The following is an 8,231-nucleotide window of genomic DNA, read 5'->3' as shown; positions in this document are numbered from 1 at the left end:
TTAGAATACTACCATCACGATTAACTAGAAAGATAATACATGACAATTGCTTTAACAATAATTGTCAATTTCATCAAAACGAAAAGACGTAAAGTGAATTCAAAGAGAAGTGGTTAACATTTACATTATTTCTTTTCCAGTTCATTCGAAAAACGTCAAACAAAAAAATCATTTTAATTACGATAATGAATTATGAATAATTGGATTCTCATTTAGATTTACTTAAAAAAAAAAAAGACAAGACCCGTCATACTGATTCACTTATTGATGACACTACGATAAATGTCCGCGAACACGATACGGTTGCCTTAACAGCGTTGTAAACTCAACATAAAATGTTCACGATAAAATTGGATGGCTGATAACAACCGGATAGATGGTTACCGTCAGTATTATGAAACACGAACGTGCAATGTCGAGAATTAATGCGATAAAATAGAAACGTTACGACGCTAACGTCCAAACTGTTTTACGCTATCTCTGAACATCTCCAATCTGGATGCACCCAACGAGCATATATACATACGCACACACATAACAACTATACGTAAATAAAGATATGCATAGATAGAGAACCAACAACAACAACTACCAGCAGTCTTTATCAAATTTCTTTCCCTTTACACTAAAGTTTCGTAATTCATGCTAGAGTTGACATTTTTTCGTTAACATAGACGACGCTGAATCTCGACGTTTCTGATAAACAAAGAAATCGAATAGAAAAAACGCGAATGACTCTAGAATTTACAATCCAAAGATCTCTATTTTCTCAGCTTCTATTTTTCTATTTTTGTTATCTTTCTCTTCTTTATATATCTTCATTGGCGATACTTTTTATGCAACCATCTCTATTCCAATCTCTATTTCTCTTTCTTTCTTTTTCTCTATGAACGATCGAGTAATCTACTCTTGTAAGTTCGAACACGGCACTGATAAAAGTCCTATCGGTGACGTTAAGCGATAGCTGCTTTAAGGAGAGCTCGATAGCGACGAAATCTTTTTGAAATGACTGCAGAAAAACGAGCGAAAAAAAAAATGTTCATCGTTATTTCCTAACGTCAAGGAAAAGTTTTTTTTTTCTTATTGGTGGCTTTTATTTTATTTTATTTTATTTTTATTTGTAATAATAACTATCATTTTATCCAAAACAATTTATCGCGTTGTTTAATATACTATTATCTTGAAAGCAACACACTTATGAAATTCATTGTTACATTAAGTGAACGAATGAAAATCCGTGTAAAGCGAATATGATGGCAATTAATTTGATAATGAAAAGACCGATGTAACACGACACACTCGATACCAACAAGCTTAGCTTACCTTTCACGAGCCTCCGTCTATCCGTCCAATATCGATCGACTTTACTACAAAATACGAAGCGAACATCGTAAAGGCCTAATACAATTTGACGTTTATTAAGTGACAACATTTTACCTGTATCTGGAATAAAACAGTAATTTCACGCATCAACAAATTTGCACGCTACTTCCTATTTCATTATTGCGCGATAACATTGAATTCCTCGTTTTTTTTTTTCTTTAATTTTCTGCATTTTCACATAAATATTACAAAAAAAATAAGACCCAAAGATAAAAGAATGCCTGATAAGATTTTTTTGAAACGTAAAATATCTTACTTCCGTTCAAAAAATTAAATTTTTTATAATCACAGTTCTTCTATAATTTAATTCGTTTTCGTGTTAAAAAATTAATGTAATTTTAAATACAAATATGATACAGTATAATTTATAATAATACATGTAGGAAAAAAACACATGATATATATGTATTAGTATAACTAACTACTCTCTCTACACTAGCAATTTGTTCAACTATAAATTGTTCAATTATCATATTTTTGTTTAATTGAAAAAAATTGAAATAAATATATTATTGTTTCTCTCTAAAGAGCAGACTGAAGAAAATGACCGAGAAGTTTGTGTGTTATCTTGTTCAAAAATTCTTATATTATATCTTGTGAAAAATGTAAAAAAAGAATGGATAAATGAAGATGAAGGGGAAGGGGAAGGGAAAAGGGAAGGAAATTCTTAACGTGCCATGTGCACGGCAAAACGTCGTTGATGCTGAAGTGTAGTATTTATATGCAGAAAGGAGATATTTCCATCCGGACACCGGATGCAATTTGAAGGCGTTAAATCCGGTAACAGGGGCTCCGTGCAGCCTGACGCACCGATATTCTACTCGATGTGCAACATTCTACATGTATGTGTACACCAAAATACAAACACATTTTCAGTACATATGTACACAGATCGATACATATTTATACACACATTCGGAAATATATATGTATATTGACAGTAAAAAAAAAAAAAAAAACAACTTTTATTTTCATTAAACGTCATCTCGTCGATAGTATCTAGACATAAAAAAAAAGTTTCAATAATTTTTTTTTTTACTACAAGAAAAAACGAACGCGCGGTCCGTAATACGTATATTTTTTTTAATATCCTTCGTTTCTTTTCCTGATACTATAATTAAAGGAAATCCGAAACTTTTCGTTAAAAACAAGATTAAAAAAAAAAGAACAATTTTTTCTCTTCGAAAAATAACGAACAATTTTTTAATGATATTTGAAATTTAAAATAGTAGGATTTCTCTTTTTTTTCTCTATTTAAGGAAACAAAAAAAATATTTTTGATTAATTAATTAATATTTCATTTAGGAAGAGAACTTTTTTTCGAACGAGTTTCAGAACAAAATAGAATAAAATTGTTTTTGCAGTTATTATATATAATATATACCTCCTAGCGTTGTTTACTTGAACAATAGCATGTTTATTAAATTCTAAAAATAATAATATAACGAAACGAAATAAAGAAAGAAAAATTTACTTAAACGATAATCTTACAATCAGACATCTATAATATATTATCATATTTGAATAATAATGAACTTTATCTAGGAGTCTCTTATTATTTTTAAATAATTTATTAAAAGAATTAAATATGAGAGAGAAAAATATCAATTGAAAGTTAAATCGCGGGTGCACCGGTCTCTCTCTCTATATTAAAATAATATATAATTATAAAGTTCCAAATATTAAACAAAAGATAATACTATATAGATATACACATACATGCATACATAAATTATTCGTATCATAGGAACACTCCTGGCGTATCGTGATCGCATATTCTAACGTAACGACCGGTTCTTCTACTGAATAACCATAAGCAACGACGCGTAGAAAGCTAAAAACAGGTCGAAATCGCGATCGAGCTCGTACCTACGGATATACATTAATACGTACAAGACTATGTATGAATAAGAGTGGAATATTAATAAACATTAGGGTTTCACTTAAATTCTGAAATTAGACACGTTGAGTTTTAAATGATCTCTTGCAAGAACTCGTCACCACGCACTTCCGCTCCATTTTCTCTTTAAACTTTTAATACTAGTTAAAAAAAAAACCATATAAGATATAGAACGTAAACTAAACTTAACGTCAAACTTGCTATCAATAAACAAATTCATTCTTAGTTTCATGATTCAACAAAATGTGACATAATAACACTTTTCTCTATCACTCTCTCTTTTTCGTAATTGAATTATTTATAAATAAATTTTACGAATATCTTTTTGGAAACAAATCGTTTGTACCATATTTGAAAATAAAAGATATCATAGGAGTTATAGTTTTTCTTCATAGATATAAATGTATTTGTACATGATATAAGCATACAATGAATTTGTGAAATTAATTGTTATGCTACTAAGAAAAAATTGTGTACCATGAAGTAATATAAACATCAATAACAGCATGCATTAGTTCAATTCTGCTTTTTTTTTGTTTTTTAGAAAGAAATCAGGATAATCGCAAGAAAAAGATATTCAGTTTTCTCCAAGAGAGAGTAATTAAAAGGGCTCGCTACATTTTTCTTCGTTTTTAAAAAAAGAGAAGAAAAAAAATTCTCGTTCGTCGTATCCGAGAACGATAAGGAGAAAAAAAAAAGAATGTAAGAAAAAAGGGAAAAAAGCAAGAACACGCACAACACGAAGCACGTGTGTGGCGGAGGGGTTACGATAGAAATAATTTATTGCAATCGGGGAGAAAGGAAAGAAAAAATGTGTAACACTAGACACGGTGGTGGTATAACGCAAATACACTTCGAGCGGGTTAACGTGGGAATCTAACACTGGTGTCGCATGCGATCTCGTTCCTGGTGTCCTATGGCGAATATAAAAAGGGCGGAAACCGCGACAGGATTTCGCACAGGACTCGGTGATACCGCGTGATTAATTAAGTGCACGACGATAAGTTGAGAGAGAGAGAGAGAGAAGGAAAGAGAGAAAAGTTTAGGTAGTGGCTGTAATAGTGGGGTGGAAATGAGAAGGGGACTAGAGAAGAGTCCCACACTGGTGGAGTACTTCATCGCAATGATAGAATGGACCTGCCGCTTCCAGACACGTGTAATTCAAGATGGTGAACGAGAACAAGCCGAGCCATTCAATCACCTATGCTTCTCACTCTGTCTCTCTCTCTCTCTTTATCTATCTCTATCTCTGTCTTTCAATCGCTCGATCGTCGATGCACATCAACGAATTTCCAATCGACATTTAATTTTCCCTCGAGACAACGACCAGAACTACCTTTTAAATTCCGTAGGAAAACAGTCTGCATTCAACTGATTTACTCGCACACATCTTTCCTTATGTCGGTGTTAAGAGGAGAGAAAGAAAGAGAAAGAGAAAGATATAGGCAACAATGTAATCTAATACCTTGTGCAATTCGTCAACGTAGAAAAATAGCAGGGGACCTAGTCTCGCCAATAATTCTTAAAGTTCCTTCTCTTACCAAATTTCTACACGTCTACACTCTAATGTTTTTTTTTTCTTTTTTTTTTTTTCTTTATTAAACAATTTATCCCCAACGCCTTTACATATAATCTCGCTCGTTGAAATGAATGGCACAAGATTCGTAAAAAACGATTGCTTATGTTAACGAAGAATTACTGCAACGAAAGAGGAAAGTTTGTTCATAGATCAACGAACGTATCCACGAGAATTTATTAACAATTTCATTTGAACAGTTTACTAAATGATCTCGACGTGATCGAAAAAAATCAATTGTAACTCGTTAGCTTAGCCAGGAAAAAGTACGATAGATTAAATTGAAAAACAAAACTTTTCTCATAAAATAACCGTAGGGAGAAATGAACTTAACATTAAATGCTAAATATTCTAGCTATTCTAAACACCCTAGAAATATACGATTCGAAGAGATTTAACTTTGAATCTAATACGTATCATATGTATTACATTATGAATTAACTAAATCAAAATAGTCGTGTCAGGTGATGCTACGATGCCTAATAATAAAAATAAAGTAAATAGGAAAAAAAAGAAGAAAACGCAAGAACTCGAATAAATAAGAAAGTGAGAAATCGTAAGTGTACGTTTCTAATGCTACGTCCTGCTATCTGGTTTGAGCTGTTTCTCTCTCTCTCTCTCTCCCTTTTTCTCAGTATCTAGCACGGCGAGCCCGTAAGAATGAAGTGCCACTGGGTGGGACCGGAAACGAAAGCAGAATCCGCAAACTGCGCGTTGCCCTAGAATGATGAATGAAACGTAACTCCGGGCAACCGTTCGGGAGTGGTTGAAGGGTGGAGGTTGGATTGTAAGAGAGAGGAGAAGAAGCTAAAGGGTGAGAGAATACCTCTGCTATACCACTGCGAATAGTTCACCACGTCTGTCCACCATCGTGAAACGAGGTATGCAATTTTCTGTCGCTTTTCAAGCCAACATACCGGAAGGGACCGCATAAAACGCCGGAACTGTTTGCTACGTTTGCACCTATCTTTGGGCTCGTAACACATACACACACGTTAGTAACGCAAACGTGTCAAGATAATGAACGTATCTGCCATTCAAATCGTCATCGAAGTGATCTTCTTCTTTTTTCAATTTGTTTAATGAATAATAAAATTTAATCTGTTTTATAATATAACGTTATACGATTAGCACATGCAAGCGTTACAATCAATTATCTCGATATTTGATCAATAATTATAATTAAAAGCGTTACCTGCTAATAAAAGAAATTTTGTAAACTCCATATATGAGATAATACAACAAGAACTACAGTTTTAATCTGTTATTGTGAAAATTTTTCACAAAAAGTCATCATCTGTAATAAAATCTGATCATCTGACCGACATCATTTTTTACGCATAATTTTCATATATACTAATTACATTAATACCAATAAACATGAAACTCTTAACAAAAAAAAAAATCTGAATTTTTTCATCAATTTCAAATTGCAGTTCTTGTTGCACCAACTTATAATAGATAACAAATTTGTACGAGCCTGTCAGAAAAAGTTATACATAGACAGGACCTTAAAAATTGATATATTTTTTCTAATGGTAAATGATATTTACAACTTATTTGATTAATAAAAGATGAAGTGACATTTATTTTCTATAACAGGATAATCAAATAATAATAATCTCAAAACTAATAACAAACGCATTCATTTTATTTTATATATTTTTCCAATGATTGACCAACTTGATTGAGAAATTGATTTAACTTGAATAAAAGATAAGCTAAAAATACTACAATATTAATTTTTCAATTAATGTTAATTAAAAGGAATCAAAAAAGAAAAGAAAATAAAGTGAAAGATTGTACATTATATTTAACTTTAAAAGAAAAAATAGTATCTCAGGTAAATTTATAGAACTCTCCAGTAATAAGTGTATTTAAAAAGCAAAGGATATGATTCTTGCATTCTTATTTTTTTTTTTTTTAGTCTCTACGATACCTTTCAAAGGTTTCTCAAACGTAATTCTTTAAACATCCATTCGTTACCTTACGATATCGAAAACGTTACACAGCTGCCACAGTACGAATGGTGACGATAAGAAAATACATATGTGAAGAAGATAAAATCATAAATTAATATTTTAAGTTTGTCTTGTTCTCACGTTTTATTTTATGAAAGAGTTAAAATATCCCCAGGAAATATTAAAGAAAACAAGAAAGAGAAAATGAAGCAAAAAGAGAATAAAAGAGAAAGAATGAAAGAAAAAGAAAGAAAATAAAAAAAGGCACATAATTGTTCTGATAAGTTGCTGTATTTAAGAGAAAAATATTTGCTAAAAAGAAAAAAGAAAAATATGACACATGACAAATTTGTATAAAACAAAAGTTATAAATAAAAATATATAATAATAATGAAATATATATCTTTCTACCTACATATATATCTTCACAGACGAATATCAGCATTTTCATTTTCCGCGTAATTACATCTCGACCATGTCATCACACTCAGGTAGCACTGTACGACGATTTTTAGTGACACCGAAATCTAGGTCACTTGATAGACAAGAATTAGAGAAGAAAAAAAAAATGCTATCGTTCTCTTGTAAATATCTCTCCTCAACGCTTTCGTATACGTTAAGAAATATTTATCTCTGTTAATAATTTTCCAAATATTGTGTCCTACTTTTATATATGTATTTAATTTGAGAAAAATTTTTACATTTTTTCTTAAATTTGTGAATAACGAAAAACACAATAGATTTCAGAAGTTTGATATTAAAAGAATAATGTTTGATTTAATAAATCCAATTAATCGAAGCATTTTTACATGAGTGTACGAATTACCAACAGTTAAGTGTCGGTCACAACATGTATATTACCGACAGAGCAAAGAAACGTTAGATATAAGTTAAATGTTACCTTACATAAATAATTTGTAATGCCAAGATCTGCCGATAAAAATAATTACTATGATTATCAACTTACAAGATTTTTGAATTTAAAACTTTCCATACTTGGGTATATATTAGGTGTAGAAATTAATTTGATATCTTTTTTCTTAATTCAGAAATCTTATTACAAATACTAGGTGTAGGATTGTTTTAACACATTGAGGACCGGTCACGAATTAACTCCATTGCCCCGAGGCACACGCCCAACTATCCAAAACCCATATCCCGAGGCCCCCGCAACCCTAACAAAAACCGCTGCCCAGAGACACAACCAACCTGTTGTAAGAAATTCCCGTTACAACAAATGTACATTAGTTTAAACAATTACATAAAAATTGAARGAATGTTTAAATCAAAACGTTGCAATGTGATTCAGTTTTTAGTCTATATTGTCTTTATTTTACTCGTTATTTTTTAAATATTAACAAAGAACATATGCACCTAATAGAAAAATACATTGGATAATAATAATTATTAT

Source organism: Polistes canadensis, unplaced genomic scaffold, assembly GCF_001313835.1.
Source record: "Polistes canadensis isolate GaletaPanama2010 unplaced genomic scaffold, ASM131383v1 scaffold_37, whole genome shotgun sequence".
Taxonomy (NCBI): Eukaryota; Metazoa; Arthropoda; class Insecta; order Hymenoptera; family Vespidae; genus Polistes; species Polistes canadensis.
This window is presented reverse-complemented; position numbering follows the sequence as displayed.